This window comes from Chiloscyllium punctatum, chromosome 15, assembly GCF_047496795.1.
Source record: "Chiloscyllium punctatum isolate Juve2018m chromosome 15, sChiPun1.3, whole genome shotgun sequence".
Classification (NCBI taxonomy): domain Eukaryota; kingdom Metazoa; phylum Chordata; class Chondrichthyes; order Orectolobiformes; family Hemiscylliidae; genus Chiloscyllium; species Chiloscyllium punctatum.
Genome location: NC_092753.1, coordinates 8,768,981 through 8,792,522, shown reverse-complemented (window position 1 = coordinate 8,792,522; position 23,542 = coordinate 8,768,981).

Genomic DNA, 23,542 nt, shown 5'->3' with positions numbered 1-23,542 from the left:
AACAGAATTAGACCATTTGGTCCATCAAGTCTGCTCCATGATTGATCATGGCTGATATGTTCCTCAACCCCATTCTCCTGTCTCTCTCCAGAACCCTTAATCCCATTACCAATGAAGAACCTATCCATCTCTGTCTTAAATACAAGGATTGACTTGGCTTCCACAGCCCTCTGCAGCAATGGTTCCACAGATTAATCACCCTCTGAATAGAGAAATTCCCTTCAGTTTGAGGGTGTGCCCATGGCTCCTTGTTTCTCTGTGTTTCTCCTATTAGTAGACAATTAGACTGACATCAGTCATCAGATAGCGCTGGAGTGAGAGTGTTAACGATGCACTTGGAGAGGGCTAACATGATTATAACAAGTCAATGTGATTTTATGAAATCATTATTTATAATTATATTAGAGTTTCTGAGGATGTAATTAATAGGGTACATTACAGGGAACCTTATAACTTGGCCAATTAGAATTGACTTGCCCGTTTGATTATAAGGTTATACCTGGGAAATACTTTCTCTTCTCCCTTTGATTGCCTCTGCCAATCTTGTCCCTGAACAAGAGTCATATTGGGCTAAAGACTTTAAGTTTGTTTCTCTCTCCACAGATGTTACCAGACCTGCAGTATATTCTGTTTATCTGTTGCTGTTCTGTGCTCTGTCCTGACACTAACTTCACCATTGATAAAATTGGGTTCATAATGATTTTTTAGTGAAACTACCAGAGCAAGCACATTTGATAATCTGCAACGTTGGCCACCTTGAGCAATGCAAGATCATTGACATCAGGCTCAATGCTCGACTTGGCTCATCTCAGAGCAGACAGCATCTTCTGGACAGTTCTCCAGCCTCGAGGGCCATCTGCACTATATTGCAGATAAAAGTGAGAACAGCAATTTTTCTTTCACTCAGTCATGGGATGTGGGCATCGCTGACTTGGCAACACTTATTGCCTGTCCCTAGTTACCCTTGGGAAGGTGACGGTGACTGCCACTGCAGTCTACCTGCTGGGGTTGTCCCACAATGCCCTTAGAGAGGGATTAGCAGGATTCTTACCTGCATGTAAGACCCCTCCACAATGTCTGACTTTCCCACAATGCCTGGCTCTCCCATCATGTCCGTCTGTCCTGAAATTTCTGAATTGCTCCGCGATGTCTGCCTCCCTCTGTGTTGTATGGGTCTCTCTGCTGGCTGGTGAAGTGACAGCAATAGATTTCCAAGTCAGATGGTGAATAGCTTGTAGGGGAACTTGTGAGTGGTGGTGTTCCCATGTATCTGCTGCCCTTGTCCTTCTAGATGGCAGTGGTCATAGGTTTGGAAGCTGCTGTCTGAGGATCTTTGGTGAATTCCTGCAGTGCATCTTGTAGATGCTGCACACTGCTGCTACTAAGCATCGGTGGAGGAGGGAGTGGATGCTTGTGGATGTGATACCAATCAAGTGGGGCTGCTTTGACCTGGATGGTATAAAGCTTCTGGAGTGTTTTTGGGGCTGCCCCCATCCAGGAAAGTGGGGCGTATTCCATCACACTCCTGACTTGTGCCTTGTGAACAGGCTGTGCAGGAGGAGACAGACATGGTGGAGGGAGGCAGACATCGCGGAGCAATTCAGAAATTTCCGGACAGACAGACATGATAGGAGAGCCAGGCATTGTGGGAAAGTCAGACATTGTGGAGGGGTCTTACATGACAGCAGGAGGTGGAGATATCCTGAGTTGAATTAGACGTGGTATGGGAGGTGTCAGACATAGAGGATGAATTGAATATCGTTATGGGGTCCGACATTGTAGCAGTCAGCTCGGGGTCATTAATGTGCAGACCATTGTGAGAGGAATCAGACGTTGCATTGGTGTTGAAGGTGATCAGAGCTTGTAAGCAGGTGGGAGTTTGGGAATCATGAAGGACTGGATAGTGTAGGATTTACACGAGATATCCTTGCTCTCATTGACCCACAGTCTGTACCATAAAGGTACATTTCCAATGGATCCAGATATTCATACCTACCTTCAGCCAACAGATTTCCAAAGACCCATACAACAAGCCAGCAGGTGGTCAAACTATATGGCAGGTTACGTTGAAATTCCGCAGACTTTTAAAATATCTTAGTGATTGATCTGCGTCCTGAAAGCAATTAGCTACTTCTCTCTTAAACCCAGAAATGTGAACTTTAATGCTGTAAGTTAATCCACACTGACCCCATTAATTACGTTTTATTTTTCCACAGGCACTGCCCGAACTGTTGAGTATTCCCAGGGCTTTTTGTTAGATTTCCAGCATCCATACTGTGCGGTTTCTGGAAGACTGCCTCGTTTTATAGGGAGTTCTGTCCAGACCTACTGAAACGATGCTCTCAGCAATTGTGTTTCGAAAGGGATTTTTGTTGCTGGAACTGAGTTGGCTTCTCCCTTTTCAAAAGCCTGTGATCAGATGTGAAATTTCACGGTGACGCTGTTTGTTGTGAACTGAAGGGTGTTCGGTCATTGTGGGTTGAAGATGAATCGGTAACTATCACAGAGAATCGTTTTGGACAGTCATTGACTTCTGGGATAGTCTAACTTCAATCAAATACCCTCCATTTTTATACATTTACGGCGGCTGTGCTTAAACAACAGACAGCTTGCCAATATTCCCACTCACCCATGACTGAGGCTAAATCCCCTGAGCAGGAAACCCAGAGACTGAAGTGCAGTTCCTACTTTTCAAAACCACATTTCAAAAACACTTCATCAGCTGAACGCATACACAAGCTCATGAAAGGCGCTAGCTCAATGCAAGTCTGCCTTCCTTTCTGGATCCCTTTCCATCTCGAGTTCTGTCTTTATCCTTCCCCTTTGTCTATCAATATTGAACTCAAGGGATTTCTTGCTGTCTATTCAGAGTGACCCTCCAGTGCAATAGTGCTGCACTGTCAGGGGAGTTGTTCCTGTGAGACACATAACTGAGCTGCTGCCTGCCCTGTCCGGTGAATATAAAAGATTCCACTGCACTATTTCAAAGAAGAGCCAGTGTGTTCCCCCGGCCAACATTTACCTCCCCAAAAGTACAGCTCCCTCCTGTCCCAGTATTGACGGCATGTACCTTTTGTAAATGGCACCACAGTATGTGACATCCTCGTGTCGGTAATGGTTGTAACAGTAACAGTTTGCTTGCTGTTACTGTACATATTCAGTAATCACGGAACTGAGACTGTGCAAGTCTTGAGCTCTTTTAGAATTAGATTCCCTACAGCGTGGAAACAGACCCTTCGGCCCAACAAGTCCACAATGACCCTCTGAAGAGTAACCCGTTCCCCTATTACTCTACATTTCCCCCTAACTAATGCACCTAACCTACGTATCCCTGAACACCACGAGCAATTTAGCACGGCCAATTTACCTAAGCTGCACAGCTTTCAACTGTGGGAGGAAACTGGAGCACCCAGAGGAAACCCACTCAGACACGGGGAGAATGTGCAATCTCCACACAGACAGTCGCCCGAGGCTGGAATCGAACCTGGGACCCTGGCGCTGTGAGGCAGCAGTGCTAACAACTGAGCCACTGAGCCACTCTTATAACAATGTAATCGTGTTGCTAATAAACTTCAGGACATCTGCCTCAACAAAAACCCAAAAGGGCCAACATACAGAGGGCGTTCAGACCACATTATATTGGAGTGGTGTTTTATCCAGAAATAACATCATTCTAGTGAATTAGAGCTTTTCTCACACCACTCTATCAGTTAGACTCAGCATTGTCTGTTGTCCAACAGAGTTCACCTTTCCAGTGAAGCTTTTGAGATTTGTGTAGCCTAATCCCTTCCAGTTGCTGTCTGACCACACGTTTGCCACTGCTATATCCTCTTTCTGCTTCAGCCTAACCTCTGAAAATGGCCCAGGTAAGAGGCCACTGGGATCTCTCCCCATATTACTGGCTCACAGTTTGTCAGGTTGTAATTCCTTCCTTCGAAACATTTCTGTAGCAAGGTGGCGCAGTGAAGGCATGCTGGGCCAATATGTCAAGGTCAATGGACAGAATCATCCTCTGCTATTGGTGTTCTGTGCATCGGGTCCGTTGGTACCACTCTTAACAAAGTTCTGGGTTCAAGACCCACCACAGCAGTTGAGCATAAAAAAGCAACGCCGACACTAGGGTGCAGTGTTGAGGGAGTGCTGCACTGTCATCACTGCTGACCTTGAGATTGGACATTTAACTAAGCTCTCATCTGCTTGCCCAAGGTGTAAGATCCCCAGAAACTATTTCAACGAGGAGCAGGCCAGTTAACTCTGGTTACCTGACCAATCATTATCCTTTGATCTACACCACATAAACAGATGATCTGGTCATTGGCACATTAATGTTTTGGGGAATTAGGGGCGGCATGGTACCCCAGTGGTTAGTATTGCTGCCTCACAGCACCAGGGACCCTGGTTCAATTCCAGCCTTGGGTGGCTGTCTGTGTGGAGTTTGCAATTTTCCTCGTGTCTGCGTGGGTTTCCTCTGGGTGCTCTGGTTTCCTCCCACAGTCCAAAGATATGTCAGATGGATTGGCCATGGGAAATGCAGAGTTACAGGGATGGAATGGGACTGGGTGGGATACTATCTGGAGGGTCAGTTGGGCCGAATGGCCTGCTTCCACACTGTAGGCATTCGATGAATTTGCTGTGGAAAATATGAGCCACAAGATTACCTGGAAACATGGATCAAGCCTTGGAGAAAACCTGGTGGGATTGTAGCTATCAAGTCAAAAATTCAAACGCAGTGTATTTCAGAAAATAGCAGCAGGATTTGCGGTCTGGTGACCATAGTCTGTGGGTCTAACAGGATTAATGCTGAGCTGAGCCATACGCGCGGCCACTATGATGTTGTCATGTCGAGTTGTGAGTGGAATAGCTTCAGGTCTTGAAGGATTGAAACCCAGTGTCAGATTGTCCTCAAGGTGTCTGTAACAATGTTTGTCAGATCAATGTCACTGGTTGCTAATATACGGCAGACTGTACCTGGTTCACAAGAGACTCTTCTAGTTAGACCAGGAAGTGGGTTTCCACAACCCCACTGGATGGAGTGGCCAGTGGAAGAGGATGGTAAACAGAGGGAGCTCATACGGTGCAGTGAGCTGGTATCATCTCCATCACCACCACTATCCAGCAAGGGTCTGACCCCTCTCACTTAGAGCTACTTAGTCACAAATTAGCTCCTCCACCCAGGCTTGGACCTTTACTCTTGACCCTTCCTCCTGTGTGTGCATGTTGCTGTGTGGGGTGGCTGAGGGTGTGTGTGTGTGTGTGTGGAGGGGTGGAGCTAGGTGTGTGTGTGTCCATTTTATGGGAGCGTGGGAAGATCTTCGATCATTAGTATTGATACCATTCCCATCGCCAATAATAAAGAGTTACCAACATCTCAACTGCTGGTCTGATCAAAAACCAGGGCATCAGTTATCTTTGCTTATACTGCCAGGCAGTCAGTCAGACTGTCAATCAGTCAAAAACATTAATGGGGTCCTGTTTGAAGGAGCTCGGCATTCTTTGGGTGTCCAGGAATCTGCCCCCCTCCGCCACCCCCTATGTAACCAGGCGTCTCCTCCCTTCCCTGTGAACATCCAGGTCATTAACTCTTATTTTTTAAACTGGTGTCAGAATCTGCTTACGGATTTGTATGAATATAACTTCCATCTTTACATTGATTAGCTGATCTCCTGTGACACAGCCAACATTACAGAGTAGGAAGTGCTGCTTCCTAATGACTGCATCATTACACTGGCCCAACGTCGATTTTACTGCTCCTCGGATGCTGCCTGAACTGCTGTGCTCTTCCAGCACCACTAATCCAGAATCTGGTTTCCAGCATCTGCAGTCATTGTTTTTACCCATATGTGTATAGCGCTGTATAATATAACTGATCCCCTGCATGGCTTCTGGGCAAAGGTTGCAAAAGATGATTACTTCCTGGAATGAAGAGCTGAATTCTCAAAGGGTTGGGTTTGGGGTGGTGGGTGGTAGAACCAGAGAGGATGGATCCACAATTTCCCAGCACACTGGTTTGCAGGCATCTGTTAGGGCAGCTGGGTTTATTAAGCCCAATGTTAGCGGTTTTGCTAGGCCGAAGCCTGACTGATTCATGAAGCAGCCTCTCTGTGGCAGCTGGTGGGAAGGGAGCAGTGCTCCAGTATCATGTTAAATCCCTCACCCTTCCTCACCCACTGTTGACTTGCCCTTTCACCAGCAATGACGTGACAGTTGAGTCCTTTTTTCCTTTTCCAAACTTAAAACTGATGGTGCAGCCACGTTGAGGTGCAGAGGTTTTTGAACCCCATTCCCTCAGGCATGATTAGAAACCCCTGACAAAAATTAACTCCCGTCCCTCTGTATGTTGCCCACAGCTTTCTGTGCCAGCTCAAACTCCAATCTCCCTTCGTCCCTCATTCTCCTCGTCTTTCTCCCTCTCTCATTCTGTTTCTCTCAGGATGAGAGTGTCACTGTGAAGCTGTCATTTATTCCCTGTTCTAAGTTACCCTGCCATCTTGAAGCTTGGGGTCAACTGCAGGTCACCACAAATGAGACTGAAACAACGAGCTGGGAAATACAGACTCGTCCATTTAGCTGGGCCAACACCAGAATGTTAGGACCATCTTGGCTTGATGCATCTTATACACCCCCCACCCACCACCTCTTCTCCCCTCCTCCATTCTCACACCAGCCATGTCAACTGGGGACCTCTCAATCACAGAATGTCCAAAAAGGTGACGGGGGAGCGGGGTTTCCGGAAAGTTCCCCTCCCTTCTATTCGGGTGATCAAACCAAGTCCAGGAGGTCAACTGGACCGGATGAACTTTAACTGTTAATCTACAGCCTCGCACTAGTCCAGCTGTCTTCTCCTTCTATTCACCTACGGTCCACTCTTGACTTCTTTAATGCACTCTCCCTAAACCTCTCCTACATTATACTTGTTGCCTCTGCCTAGTTGAACTTGACTCGGATGCCTTTTCTCAACACTTAGTCGTTGTGCAGGTTTTTCACTTGGGCCTGCGCTTGACCATGACCGAGCAGGTATTGGAGGTCCTTGATCAGCGCCATGTACAGAGGGAGTCTGCTTCGAGTCTGAATAGGGGTGTCATTGTAGGGGTCTCCGTTTCTCGGAGACGGGTCACCTCTGGGAAGATTTCAGCTGGACCTTCACTGAAGGAGGCAGTGTCACTGGCATCAGGAGCTTCAACAGAGATACTAAAGGCTTTCACCTTAACTTGGGACTCCACGTTAAAGAGACAGTTATCCATCCACTGCAGCGCTTAGCACTGCTGCCTCACAGCGCCAGGGGACCAAGGTTCAATTCCAGCCTCGGGTGACTGTCTGTGGAGTTCCCATGTCTGCGTGGGTTTCCTCTGGGTGCTCTGGTTTCCTCCAACAGTCCAAAGCTGTGCAAGTTAGGTGGATTTGCTGTCCTAAATTGCCCATAGTGTCCAGGGATGTGTAGCAAATGTAGAGTAATGGGTTTGGATGGGATACTGTTCGGAGGGCCAGTGTGGACTTGTTGGGCCGAAGGGCTTGTTTCTATACTGTCGGGATTCTATGTATACTAGCTTGGAGGACTGAGTGGAATGGAGTTTTCAGGGATTCCCCTCAGCTTGAGGATCTGACAAACCTGTGGCACTATGGGAATGGCGCCTGCCACTGTCTCTCAGGACCTTGGGTCACTTGCCACCACAGTGCCCACCAGTGTCCACCACAGTGCCAGGGCCCAACTGCAGTCCAGTCTATAACTAGGTCCCTTCAAGGTTCGAACTCCCGGACAGTATTGGAGAGGAGCATCTGACAAATTCAAGCCCCAGAGGTGTGTAATACCATCTCTGTTCGGGGGTGATTAGAAAATAACCACATGCTCATTAACTAACCAGCTGGGGTGAAACATTTCCCATTCTTATATCCCACAATGTGGAAAAAAAACCCTTGGAATTTCGTCCCTCAGTATTTGGCTGATTATATTTCTATTTTCTGTTGGCTTCTGCTCTAACACAGCTTGGCTTCAACATTGTATTTATCTCTCTGCGTGGTATCCAACCATCCTTTTAGTTTGACATCAGTTTTCATAGAATCCCTACAGTGTGGAAACAGGCCATTTGGCCCAACAAGTCCACACTGACCCTCCAAAGAGTATCCCACCCAGACTCATTCCCTGACCCTAATACTGTACATTTCCCCTGACAAATGCACCTAACCTACACATCCCTGGACACTATGGGCAATTTAGCATGGCCACTTCACCTGACCTGCACACCTTTGGACTGTGGAAGGAAACCAGAGCACACTGAGGAAACCCACACAGACACGGGGAGAATGTGTAAACTCCACACAGACAGTCACTCAAGACTGGAATTGAACCCAGGTCCCTGGTGCTGTGAGGCAGCAGTGCTAACCACTGAGCTACTGTGCCACTTAATACGTTATTGCTGAACACTTGGTTTTATTGCTAAACACTTGCTCCTCTGCCTTTACACCGTAACAGTGAGCTGGAGCTTCATTCAGTCCTCAGCAGCCACAGAAAAGATTTAGTCCAGTCTGCTCACATTTCCAATGAGGTGCACTGGATGCCAGGCTCTGTATCAGGAAGGAGGAGGAGGTTAGAGTTGAGATAGAGACCGAGTGGTTAACTTGACTGAGACGGTGTCCTCTTCTGGGGTTCTGAGTAGATAACAACAGCAAGGAGTGTCCTTTCTTCAGAAGTGTTTCATACAATCAATGGTTTTACCTTGTGGGAGGCCCGGTAAGGAAGTACACAGATGGAGGCCAGCACAAAGTGAATATACTTTCAGGTCACGACTAAGTGCCGATGTAAATATTTAGCAACATTAAGCTTCCAAACCATTAAATGTCAAAATATTTTACTTTGGGGAATGAGCTGAAAATGCAGCAATGAAAAGTCTCGAAGCAGAGAGGGTTGTACCAAGTAGATTGTGTTTGATGCTGTTTAGCTACATCCAGAGAGAAAGCAACTACAGCTGCCACTAATCAAAGCTTATATATACATGACTCTCTAAACAAGTTAAACAAATAATCTTAAGTGTATGTGCACATGACCTAAATAAGCTGACAAGCTTAATGGTTTGCACAAGCTGGAACACTGAGTGGTAATGAACCCTGTCTCTGAATGGTTCCAATGTAGTATAAGCAAACAACAACAGTACAAAGTGGTCGCTCCTTCTTTTCTCCCCTTTGTATTTAAGCTGCATCATTCTTTTGCCTTATTAGGCTCTGTTGCGGCTGGTTCTGTTGTGAGTCCTCTTCCCATGAGACAGGAACAAACAGCCAAACCATCAGAAACAGAATGATGGTGATCTTCTAAAATAAAACAAGGAGCGTCCCTGTCTCAGAAAGCCACCTCATTACTGAACGTGCAAGGTCCTCCTTACTCGCTGGAGCAGTGCTATTTTAATTTCTTCCCCCCCCCCCCCGCCCCCGTCTCAACAAGCCTTTCAAATACTGGCCCACTCCCTGAAGACCCAGTAGGCAGCATGAATAGTCAAGGCATTTTTCCGACGAGTTGCAGTTCATCAGTGCACCACTGGGGGACCTTCACTGTAACTTCACTGATCACAACATGGAGCCCAAACTAGGCCTCAGCCCAATCTGAGGCTGAGATTTAATGTGACCGGAGCAATTCCCACCTAATCCCGAGTGGTGAAAACACCACCATGTTGATCAGGAATCCTCGTTATGTTTGAGAAGGGTTTTATTTTCCACCAAGGAGCTGCTGAACACTACAGGGAAGGCCGTTGCAAACTTCCCCCTCACTCACCTCTTCCTGAAGAGTAACTCCTGGAGTCAATGTCAATTCCTTCCATCAAGAGGAGTTGTGGTCATGATCTTCACAGCATCTTGAAGACATTTGCAGAGAGTAACAGTGACCTCTATTCTTTCTTTGACCTTACAAGCACCTGTGACTCTGTCAACCAGGAGAGATGATGGAGTCCCCTCCTCAGATACGTCCGCCCAAGGAACTTCCTGGCCACGTTGCGCCTGCAAACAGTGTCCCTCATCACCAGATCCACCGCAGACCCGGTGTGTGTACGAACCGAGATAAAGCAAGGCCAGCTCTTTGCATTGAATAAACCAAGACCACTCCAAGCTCTGCCAGTGAGCTGCAGTATGCATATAACTTGTGTCAGAGGCTGAGACCAAGCCATCATCGATATGTTCATGGAGCTGTTTGAGAGCATAGGCCTTTATGGTTGTCACATCACACTCGAAAGCAAGCCCCGCTACTTCCAGAGTCAGCACGAAGGTTTTACCACGTTATCAAAGGCACACAATGTCCCCATTTACCTGTCAGGCAGAGCCAGGTTAACATAAAACATGGGCCGGGTTTCTATACTGAAAATGTTCATAGAAATATGGAATTTTACAGTGCCGAAGGATGCCATTTGGCCCATCATGCCTGCACTATCTTCCGAAGCAGCTACCCAGCAAGTCCCAGTCTCTAGCCCTATCTCCGTAACCCTCTCACCTCATCACTTTCAAATATATATCCAGCTCTCCTTTGAAGACTCTTATGGATTTTGCTTCCACCACTCTCCCAGAGAGCGCATTCCAAGTCCAAACAATTCTCAGGTTATAGAGGTTTCTCCTCAGCCCACTGCTCACTCTCTTGCTGACCATCTTGAAATCGTGACCCCTAGTTACTGACATACTCACTTTTGGAAACAGAATATCCTTCTTTAGCCTGTCAAATATGTTCACAATTTTGAACACTTCCAAAAGGTCAGCTTTTAATTTTCTCTACTCCAAGGCCAAAAAGCCCAATTTCTCTAATTTTTCCTTGTATCTAAAATTCCTCATTCCTGATATCATTCTAGTAAGTGGTCTTTGAATTCTTCTCAAGGTATTAACGTCCTTCCTTAAATAAAGTGCCCAGGGCTGGACACAAAATTCCAATGTGGTCTGACCAATGATTTGTAGAGATACAGCATCACTTCCTTGCTTTTATACTCTACCTCTTTATTTATAAACCCAAGGATCCTATAAGCTTTATTAAGAACTGTTTCAACTTGCCTGGCCGCCTTCAGAGAATCTTGCATGTGAACCCTGAGGTCTCTTTGCTGCTGTACTCCCCTCAAAGTTGTACCATTAAGCCTATATTGCCTCTCCATGTTTCTTCCATCACAATGTATCACCTCACATTTCTCTCCGTTGAAACTGAACTACCAGGTGCCTGTCCATTTGGTCAACTTTCAATGCCCCTCTGAAGTCGCTCAGCATCATCCTCACAATTCACTATTCTCCCTAGTTTAGAGAGATTCTGCCCTCTACACCAATCTCCAAATCATTTATATAAATCAGAAAATGCGAGGGTCCCAACCCCAATTTCTGGGGAACACTAAACTGAGAAATGCCCGTCTATATCAACTCTCTGTTCCTTCTCATTTTAGCCAACTTCTAAACCAATCAGCGACCTATCAATCCCAGACATTTGTAATTTGCTAACCAATCTGACATGTGGCACCACATCCAATGCCTTCTCAAAGTCCAAATATACACCATTCACAGCACTACCCTCTTCCACTGCCTGTATCACCTCGACAATGAACTCAATTAAATTTATCAGATGTGACCTGCCCTTGACAAAGCCATGTTGACTGTATCGAGTGAACTTTCTTTTCTCTACCTTATCCCATATTATAGCCTTCATGAGCTTTCCCGCTATTGAGGTCAAGATGACAGGTCTGTAGTTTCCCAGATTATCATTTGTCCCTTTCTCAAAAAGCGGTGACACAAAAGAGGATTTCCCAATCCTCCAGGCCCCTGGGAATAATTCTGTGTTCAGACAGGCCTGGAGAATTTCAGTCAATGGCTCTGCTATGTGACCCATTGACTCCCTCAGCAGTCTAGGATGCATCCCATCTGGGCCTGGGAACCTCTCTCCCTGGAGTGCTGCCAGCCTTTAAAGCACCTCTTTCTTCTCTATCACTTGACTGTGCTGTTCAGTTGCTCAACATCCACATTTTCAGCTAGTCCATTGACAACACATTCCAATGTGGTAAAGCCAAAAGCAAGATATTCATTTTGGTACTTTTGTCATCTCCTTTGTTTCAGTGAGCAGCTCAGGAGTTGCTTGTTCCTTCTGGGCCCCACTCTATCCTTCATTAATCTGAAACTATTAATGCAAATAACTGGATTCTAAACCATAGATAAGCATCCGTAAACTGTCAACACATAACTTTGCAAGATTAAGCTTAATAAAACACTACCACACACGCATACAGACTTAGACAGACAAAAAGAAAATTGCTACTATGGACATAGAGAAAAGGAACTAGGGAAGCAGTCCGCAGCGTTCACTAAGATGAACGTGTTTGCTTTCCAGGATTTTCTGTTCTCCAATCTTTCTTCTCGGGATTCATTTCATTTCTTCACAGGAGGCACGAGCAATTGGCACGTTAACTCCAAAATCTCTTGGCTACGGGTTAAAAGCCACCGTTTGCTGGTGAGAAAAGTAAACTTCTTTCCTCAGACTTCAGGCACTTTATTGGACAGAAAGTCATAAAACCTGTCCATTGCAGAATTCCAAAGGCTCTTGCCTGTATCATTTGCACCAATGAGCTGTTCAGTTAATCGGGAGCCAATCAGATAGTTGTTCCCAAAACTCCACAAGCCAGTCAGTCATCTGTTGCTGACAGAATCTTACTCTGTACATATCCAGTGACGGTAGAACAACGAACAAAGAAAATTACAGCACAGGAACGGACCTTTCGGCCCTCCAAGTCTGCACCTATCCACATCCTCTATCTCAACCTGTTACCTATTTTCTTAGGATCTGTTTCCCTCTGCTCCCTGCCCATTTATATATCTGTCTAGACACATCTCCAATGACGCTTTCGTGCCTGCCTCTACCACCTCCGTTGGCAACGCGTTCCAGGCGCCCACCATCCTCTGCATAAAGAACTTTCCATGCATATCTCCCTTCAACCTTTCCCCTCTCACCTTGAATCCCAAGTAATTGAGTCCCCCGCTCTGAGGGAAAAGCTGGCCCATCTACAATCCCCTCCACTGCTTGAACAAAGTAGCAGCATTAACAAAGAGTTTCAGCTACTTGCTTTCTTAAAACTGTAGCAATTCCTCCCACAATCCTTAGTTCAGCCTTTTCCCATTTCAGCCTGCAATCAAAAATGCAGAAAAATAACAAGCGGCGGTCTTTACAGAGTTTATGTCTGGAAAACAGAAATTCTCTACCAGACTCCTCTAATGTCGCATCTCTGTTCCCTGACCTATGAGGACCCACAGTGGTCCATCGGAGAATGGGAATCTCTTGCCCGTAATCACCCAAACTAGGTAAGAGTCATCTGTGAAGCTGCTAACTATCTTCAGCATCTCTGGCAGGTCCAGGTAGAGGTCGGACGGTGGGGAAAGCCTGCAAAAACCCAAACATTTGACCCATCGCCCTCTTCAAGCACCACCTTCCCAGCCTGCACCATGTAGATCCAGCATTGAAACGTTTAGTCCCCTCGGGACTCACAACTCCGGACAGGAGGAGAGTCATCTTCAATTCCAAGGAAAGAAAATGGGTGCCTCACTCAGAGGGAAAGAACTTGCATCTGCCTTTCATGGTACCATAACATCCCAAAGCCTTTACAGACAAAGAAATGCTTCTGGAGATAGTAGTGGCTGTGGAGATAGTAGTGGCTGTGGTTTATGTGAAATGCTGGATTGTGTTTTGTTGCTGTGTCATTTGGAATTGTTGTCTAGACTGATTAATCTACTGGAATACCAAAAATGCAGGAAATATGGAGCAGGGGAAAAAACTGGCCAACAGTTCAGGGAACGTTAAAAATAGACAAGATCAGAAGCCTAACTATCCATCCTTAGTATCACATAAGACTATAAGACCTAGGAGTGGAAGTAAGGCCATTTGGCCCATCAAGTCCCCTCCACCATTTAATCATATCTGATGGACATTTCAATACCACTTACCTGCACTCTCCCCATAGCCCTTAATTCCTTGTGAGATCAAGAATTTGTCAATCTCTGCCTTGAAGATGTTTAATGTCCACTGCGCTCTGGGGCAATGAATTCCACACGTCCACCACTCTCTGGCAGAAGAAATGCCTCCTTATTTCCATTCTAAATTGACCCCCTCTAATTCTAAGGCTGCGCCCACAGGTCCTAGTCTCCTCGCCTAACGGAAACAACTTCCCAGGGTCCACCCTTTCTAAGCCATGCATTATCTTTTAAGTTTCTATTAGATCTCCCATCAACCTTCTAAATTCTAATGAATACAATCCCAGGATCCTCAGCCCGTTCATCGTATGTTAGGCCTACCATTCCAGGGATCATCCGTGTGAATCTCCGCTGGACACGCTGCAGTGCCAGTTTGCCCTTCCTGAGGTGTGGGGCCCAGAATTGGACACGGGGCCTAACTAGAGCATTATAAAGTCTCAGTAGCACACCGCTGCTTTTACATTCCAAACCTCTTGAGATAAATGACAACATTACATTTGCTTACTTAACCATGGACTCAACCTGCAGGTTAACCTTTAGAGAATCCTGCACTAGCACTCCCAGATCCCTTTGTACTTGGGCTTTATGAATTTTCTCACCGTTTAGAAAATAGTCCATGCCTGTATTCTCTTTTCCAAAGTGCAAGACCTCATATTTGGTCACATTGAATTTCATCAGACATTTCCTGGACCACTCTCCTGAACTGTCTAAATCTTTCTGCAGCCTCCCCACCTCCTTAGTACTACATTCCTGTCCACCCAACTTGGTATCATTGGTGAACTTCACCAGAATGCCTCCAGTCCCTTCATCCAGATCATTAATATATAAATTTTTTTTTAGATTACTTACAGTGTGGAAACAGGCCCTTCGGCCCAACAAGTCCACACCGCCCCGTCGAAGCGCAACCCACCCATACCCCTACATCTACCCCTTACCTAACACTACGGGCAATTTAGCATGGCCAATTCACCTGACCTGCACATCTTTGGACTGTGGGAGGAAACCGGAGCAACCGGAGGAAACCCACGCAGACACGGGGAGAATGTGCAAACTCCACACACATAAAGTGAACAGCTGCAGCCCCATCACTGAACCCTGCGGGACACTGCTCATCACCGGCTGCCATTCTGAAAAAGAATGTTTATTCCCAATTCTCTGTCTTCTGTCAGACAGCCAATCCTCAATCCATGCCAGTAGTTTACCTTGAACACCATGGGCCCTCACCTTACTCAGCAGTCTCCCGTGAGGCACCTTATCAAAGGTCTTTTGGAAGTCTAGATAGATGACATCCACTGGGTTTCCCTAGTCTAGCCTACTTGTTAATTCTTCAAAGAATTCTGACAAGTTTGTCAGCCACAACCTCCCCTTACTAAATCCATGCTGACTTGTTCTAATCTGACCCTACACTTCTAAGAATTTAGAAATCTCATCCTTAACGATTCTAGAATTTTACCAACAACCGAGGTTAAGCTAATTGGCCTATAATTTTCTATCTTTTATCTTGATCCTTTTTTGAACAAGGGGGTTACAACAGCGATTTTCCAATCATCCGGGACTTTCCCTGACTCCAGTGATTTTTGAAAGATCACAATCAACACCTCCGCTATTTCCTCAGCCACCTCTCTCAGAACTCTAGGAATATCGCTCATTCGGGCCAGGAGATTTATCAATTTTTAGACCTTTCCCAGTACTTTCTCTTTTGTAATGGCTATTGTACTCAACTCTGCCCCCTGACTCTCCTTAATTGTTGGGATATTATTAATGTCTTCCACTGTGAAAACTGACTGACTTATTAAGTTCAATTTGGAGCGGCCCGATGTCTACTTTTGCCTCTCATTTGTTTCTTATGTATTGAAAGAAACTTTTACTATCATTTCTAATATTACTGGCTAGCCTACCTTCATATTTAATCCTCTCCTTCCTTATTTCTCTCTTTGTTGTCCTCTGTTTGTTTTTGTAACCTTCCCAATCTTCCGATTTCCCACTGCTCTTGGCCACTTTATAGGCTCTCTCTTTTTCTATGATACATTTCCTGACTTCCTTTGTCAGCCATGGCTGTCTAATACCCCTCGCCCCACCAGATAATCTTTCTTTTCTTTGGGATGAACCTCTGTACTGTGTCCTCAATTACACCCAGCAACCCCTACCATTGTTGCTCTATTGTCTTCCCCGCGAGGCTCTGCTTCCAGTCTATTTTCATCAGTTCCTCTCTCACGTCCCTGTAATTACCTTTATTTAACTGTAACACCATTACATCCGATTTTGCCTTCTCTCTTTCAAACTCCAGACTGAACTCTATCCTATTATGATCACTGCCTCCTTAGTGTTCTCTTACTTTAAGATCTTTTATAAAGTCTGGCTCATTACACAGCACTAAGTCCAGAATAGCCTGCTCCCTTGTAGGATCCATCATAAGCTGTTCCAAAAAAGCCATCCTATAAGCATTCCATGAATTCCCTTTCCTTGGATCCACCGGCAACATTATTCACCCATGATCACCGTGACCTTGCCTTTCTGACATGCCCTATCTATTTCCTGGTACATCTTGTGCCCCTGGTCCTGACCATGCTGGGATGTCTGTACATAGCTCCTATTATGGTTTTTTTTGCCTTTGTGGCTCCTCAACTCCACCCACACAGACTCCATATCCTCTGACTCGATGTCATTCAGTGCCATAGATTTAATTTCATTCTTAACTAACAAGGCAATCCAACCCCTCTGCCCACCTCCCTGTCTTTTCGATAAGTTGAAAAATCCTTGGATGTTTAACTGCCAGTGCTGAATCCCCTGAAACAAAGCATCCAGGTAACTCTCCCCCCACCAGATGTGCCGCAGTGTTTGAAGCTCAGATTCCAGATCGTCAACACTGAGCCAGAGTTCCTCCAGCAACCAACACTTGCTGCAGATATGGTCCCTGCTATTCACAATGGGATCAGCCAGCTCCCACATCAAACAGCTACAGCACATAAGTTGGTTGTTAAGAAAGATGACATCACCAAGAGGGTACATTGAGGTAGAATCGTACAAAATGTCCCAATATCTCCACCAGACAACGAATTGGGTTTCAGTCAATAGCCAATTCGAATTGGAATATCTTGTCAGACAAAAACAGCTTGTTAGTGAAAAATCAGCAAGCATGGTGAGGATAGAATCTTCAACTTGACAGGACGACTCCCCCAGAGACGGTGCATTCTGTGCTGGAGTCAAATCTGTTTCAACTGCACTTTGCATAATCCACCTTTGAGCAACAACATTGAGGGGAACATGATGTGACTCACAAGATTTCGAAAAGGGCTGCATCTTTCTCTGAGAAAAGTAATTGATAGTTCAATAACAAGGAACTGGAAACGGGAATACTGCGCTGTGAGCCTCACTTGTGTCTGAAAGTAATGACCTTGCTAATAAATGCGTTTTTGTTTAACTATAGTCCCTGTTACAAATGAACCATTGAGGTAAATGATTTATTAAGCATTAGCTATGATTATTCTTGACAAATTGTTGAGAAAGTAATAAACAGTATATTTAAATAATTTGATAATACTGCTGCACTTAAATTGAAGACAGATTTAATTATTTTTTGATAAACTTATTATCCCTTTTTGATATTGCTTCTGTTGAAGAGATTGGATTTTTATTACAGTGAAAGGATGAAAGCAGGGACTAAGTGAGTGCAATGCAAATTCCGATCTGCCTGTTTCAAGCTCTGCATTTAGCTTGTTCTTTTTTTTTCTGAGTGATTTCTAGGTGTCCAATATGGTGCATCAGCTCAGCATTTATCCAATTTAGGGAAAGTTCTCAGAGAATTTTCAGAAGAAATGGTGTTCACGGGTTGACATTTTAGCAGAAGGTGTTTCAGCATTTCTCCTCAGGGTTTCCACAGCGAGCAAGAATGAAATGATATTCCTTTAGTGGGTGTTAACACTGAGTTTATGCCTAAGCAATTAGCCATTGTTAAGAGCGGGTGTTAGGACAGATGTGTTAGGATGTACTTAAAGTCACAAATCAGTTCTCTGACTCTGTCTCCAGTGCACGCTTCAGCTCCTTTACCAACATGGCTGTCTTAAGCTAAACATTAAACTGACCGTTTCCATTCAAGGCCTTCTTCATCCCCTCAGAGGATCATTAACATTTAAACATGCTGAAAAGCACGCCTCGCCTCTCTATGGCAACGGCTGTTTAGCTCAGCTGTAGGGTTCTCAGTTCTTCAGAGGTTGTGGGTTCAAGACCAACTCCAGAAACCTGATCACAAAACCAACTTGAGGGAATACTGCCGTGAAGAAGTTTTCCTCCTCTCTCTACATGAGTCTCAGGGAGTCCCTCTCCCACTGCAACTCCCAGGTCCATGCTTCAGGCTCTCTGCCTTTATTCCTGATGAAGGGCTTTTGCCCGAAACGTCGATTTCGCTGCTCCTCGGATGCTGCCTGAACTGCTGTGCTCTTCCAGCACCACTAATCCAGAATCTGGTTTCCAGCATCTGCAGTCTTTGTTTTTACCACCTTGAGGGAATACTGGACATTTTGAAATATTATCCCCTGTAGGATATTCCAGCAACCTAAACAGGCTTTTTTTGAGGAGGAGTGAAAGGTTCTCTGGGTTCTGGAGGCCAACAGTGTTTCATCCTCCACTTGGTGGTTAGCACTGCTCCTCACAGCGTCGGGGACTCAGGTCTGATTCCAGCCTTGGGCGACTTTGCACATTCTCCCCAGGTCTGTGTGGGTTTCCTCCAGGTGCTCTGGTCTCCTCCCACAGTGCAAAGATATTCGGGTTAGGTGGATCGGCCATGCTAAGTTGCCCAGAGTCTCCAGGGATCTGCAGGCTGGCTGGGATGGCCATGGGCAATGCAGGGATACAGGGATAGGTTGGGTCAGGGTGGAATACTCTTCAGAGGGGGCAGTATGGACTCAATGGGCTGAATAGCCTGCTTCCACGCTGTAGGGATTCTGTAACTAACAAATGGATTAACAGGTCATTAGTCACTTTTTGCCTGCTGACATAACCCCATTGATTTACCAATGCTACAAGGCATCCATTGGTGAAGTTGTATAAAAGCAAGCCCTGTTTGTTTGACCAAATGCCTCCTCTGTGACCTATTCTGAATCTTATTACAAACAGGAAGGTGAAAACACACAGGGTGAAGTCAGTTCCTTTACAGAATTAGCCACATGTTAACATTGGTCATAACTGTAGACAAGCTACCGAAAATCTTACTAATGTCCTTGAGGTTATTAAGTGGAACTAAAAGGCAGGCACTTTATGTTATGTTACTTTCTTTCAAGAATCTGTGCGTTAAGTCAGTTGTCCTTGTGACAAGATTATGAGATCATGCCTGTTGATAAGGTCACAAAATCATTGCATAATTACAAAGAACATTCTATCCATCAGGTGGCACGGTGGCTCAGTGGTTAGCTCACAGTGCCAGGGACCCACGTTCGATTCCTGCCTCAGGCAACTGTCTGTCTGGAGTTTGCACCTTCTCCCCGTGTCTGCGTGGGATTCCTCCCACAATCCAAGGATGTGCAGGTCAGGTGAATTGGCCATGCTAAGTTGCCCGTAGTGTTAGATGCATTAGTCAGGGTAGGGCAATGGGTCTGGGTGGGTTACTGTCCGGAGGGTTGGTGTGGATTTGTTGGGCTGAAGGGCCTGTTTCCATACTGTAGGGAATTTAACCTTAATTCATATCATTCAGAGAGATCCACCCCTTCAGTTTTCGCCCTCACTGCAGGCAGTTATTTCTTCTTGAGTCTAATTGCTTTCCTTGCCTCTGGAAAGCACATTCTCCCCCATTAAGTAGATAACTCTATATAATGAAGACTTGTTGTGGTATCAGAGTGCCAAATCTTTATCACATCAAGAGTTTCATTTAAGCAATATCCCAGGCTGACGTCCCTTGCCTTGAACAATCTTACATACCTCAAGATTATTAAAACTTGGCAGTTCATTCCGAGGTTGAAACCATCAATTCTTTCCAATTTTTGCTCATACCACTATGTAAATGTCATTTCACAGAGGCATAGTAACGGATGGGATCTGCCACAAAGGTTGAAAATTTAATTTCCGAGACCCTCATTACTCAATCTCAGTTGTGAAAGGATGTTTGGGCACTTTCTCTGTTTGAGTTTGTTAGAGTTTGATTTATTGTTGTCACATGTACCAAGATATAGAGAAGTGTTTCGATTTGCATGATCTTCAGGCAGACCGCACCATACGGAGTGCATCAGGGTAATGGAACAGAGTGCAGAAGACGGTGTTACACCCGCAGAAGGTGCGGGGAGAGAGAGATCAGAGTGAATATTTGTGAGGTCCTTTCAAAAGTCTGATAGCAGCGGGGTGCAAGCTGTCCTTGTAGAGTGCTACGTGGACGTTGAGTGATGATATTGGAAGCAGCAAAACTGGGAAGTTGTAAGACGATAAGGCTGCACATGAAAGCAATACTTATGTACCTCAGACTCTTAACACTTCTGTCCCTATGTTTAAGACAGCTGCTAATCCATTTGCTTTCGGAGCACTGCTCCTTCATCAGGTAATAGTGGGAGCATCACTCCGAAAGCTAGTGTGCTTCCAATTAAACCTGTTGGACTATGACCTGGTGTTGTGTGATTTTTAACTTTGTACACCCCAGTCCAACACCGGCATCTCCAAATCATGGCTAATCCATTTGTATATTCAAAAGGAGTGAAGTTCTTTAAACAATGAGATGATCACAACTGACAGTAACTGCTTAGCTCCTTGTTCTTGCTCTGGGAATATGCAGCTGACATTTTGAAAGGGCTGAATCGTTAATGTGCATCATTGTAGGAGAAAGATGAGCTCCTAAAACAGTGTACCTCACAAAGTCTGTCCTGTCCCTCAGGAGAAAGCTGATCCGAAAACACCAGATGTGTTTGGTTTTGGCAGTTCAACGACCAATTAATTGAATTTTAAGAAATGCGATTTTCGATTTGCAGCCTGAGCAGCTCAACTGTTGTAAGAGCCTTGGGCAACAAATGCATCATTGTGTGGGAGGACCTGCTTTAGGCAGCTCTTCCAGGAGCCTCTTAATCCTCCTCAGCTAATGTTCCCTGCCATCCACTTTCCTTCACAGTTGAGTTACTTTTCAGGTATTCCTGCCAGCGTTTGGCCCTTCTTTATCATTTACAGTGAGATTAAAATATTCTCCCTGGCTTCCCTGCTTGCCCCCAGCAATATGCTTCTCTTTTTAACAAGCCAAAACGTAAATTGACCAGAAGCTGAATACTTCAAGCGTTTTACATTATCTACACCCACATAAGAAGCTCGAGTACGAATGGTTTTGGAAACTCTGAGCTAAACCCCGTGAGAGAGGCTTTGATAATTACTTGGCTTGTTGGATTTAGCGAGGACTCCTCTCGGAATAGTTAACATCTCTTCAGCAATCAGTTTTTTTTCCTGGTAAATACTGCCATATTTCTGCCTTCTGGCTATAAATCCCGATTAACAATATAACCTTCCAGAGGCTGTTAAACAATGAAAGCAAATGTTTGTTTTTTCAGTCAGAGCTGGTGCTTTGGTTTTGATGAGGTGCAGTACTATTGGAGAGTGTGCTTGTTGTCCATGATAATAACACAATAAGTTGACCACTGAGAACACAATAAGTTGACCACTTCTCAAACACAAGTATTAATCAGGCTTCATATGGAACGTATTACAGACATCAGTTCTATCCCACTAGATTAAAACAGAATTTGCCCCCTTTTAACTCAGAATATACTAAACAAAAATGGATTTAAGTAGACTATCCCAACGTGCTACGTTACTAATTATGTGCTTTTTTTTGAAGTCGTGACAATCAATTTGTACAAAGCAAGATCCCACAAAAGGTAATGGGATAAGTGAACTTAAGTCATGATGATTGATGGGATAGCCAACATAAGGTCAAGTTGCCATGGTACCAGATGACAATAGGGCTGCTTTCTCATTAAAAAGAGATGACTGTTGGTGGTTTAACCTGGGGGTCACCATGTCTCGGGCCAGGAGGGTGAGGTTGAGGAGGAGAGTCCTTCATGGAAACTTTTACTTGGTGTGGGAACTGGAGCTATGCTGTTGGCGTTACACGACATTACAAACCAGCCGTCCAGCTTAATTGAACTAACCAATAACAACTAGCTGAGGCACCAAGCAAAAGTCTCCTCCTCTTCTTCCAAACATGTGGTCTTTTGTGTCCGCCCCCCGAGACAAATTAGTTCCACGATTCCTCGAGATGATGGCGTCAGCAACCATGTCGCACTCCCTCAGAGCTGCACGAAGGTGTCAGACCGGATTATGTACAAGGCTTGAGCACAAAAGTGGCCTTAACTGAACTAAGGCTGGCACCTACGCATGTTGTTGCGTGTTAGTTGATCATAGTCTAGATTAGAGTGGTGCTGGAAAAGCACAGCAGGTCAGGCAGCATCTGAGGAGCAGGAGCCCAAAACCCTGATGAAAGGCTTTTGCCCGAAATGTCGATTCTCCTGCTTCTCGGATGCTGCCTGAGCTGCTGTGCTTTCCCAGCACCGTTCTAATCGAGACTCTGATCTCCAGCATCTGCAGTTCTCACTTTTGCCTTGTTAATTGATCATACTTCACTCCAAGCTTGAAATGGGAATATTTGTCAAGTCGAAGCATTCAATCCAAAGATTCGACGACTAAGGTGATGAGAAAGAGATTGGGTAGCTCTGTGTTTTAGGCACTGGGGCTATAATTCATGGACACAGTGTCTGTCCTCTGCATACCGTAGGGCACCTGGCTGCACTGTTTACAGGCTTCATGGTACAGCAGCTTGCCACGCTTAAAGACAGGGCTGCACCGTAAAGGAAAGCTGGTTAACACTTCTGCAAAGTAAATTATTGCCAAGTGAACCCCAGGGTTTCAGGCTAGCAGCTGTGGTGAGGGTGGCTATTGGCAAGGGAGCTGAGCAGGATGGGAAAGGTCATGGTTCAGCGGGGAGTTAGGACAGGCTTAGGGGTCACGTGCAGAGAACATACCAACCTGAACCCACTTCAATGAAGGAGTACCGTGCAGACCACACAAGATACTACTACCAAGTGCCTGAGAAACGGAGCTAGGATTCCATAGCAAGACACAGTGCCGCGCTGTGCAAACAAATTTCCAATCCAGACACACCAAGAAAGCAGTTCAGGGTGAAATACCTAATTGTGAAAGCTGACACTTTCATGTTTGATTTTTGCAGGGTCTAACCATTTTGTTAGCATGCCCTCTCTATTGAGGAGGTGTAAATAATTAATTCAATAATGTTTGCTCTCTATGAAGCCATATGGTGAGCTAATCTCAACACAGTACACTAAGGAAAGCTGATGATAAGCTGGGATGGAACTTTCTTCGACATTTCATCTGAGAAATTTAAGTCTTAAAGAGCATTGTGAGATACGTTTTGAAGCGTCTGAAGTTTATTTTGAGGAACTGTGAGGGTTTTTGAAATATTGCTCCTGGTGTGTTCATCGTGTACAAGTTCACAGAGTCAGCATGGAATATCACTGACAGATCACCTCCAGCTTTATTTGAGGGCAATTGGGAATTGTGCTTGGACAAAGGGGTGCAATGATGAATGGAGAAATCGCATTCGGCAGAAAGCAAA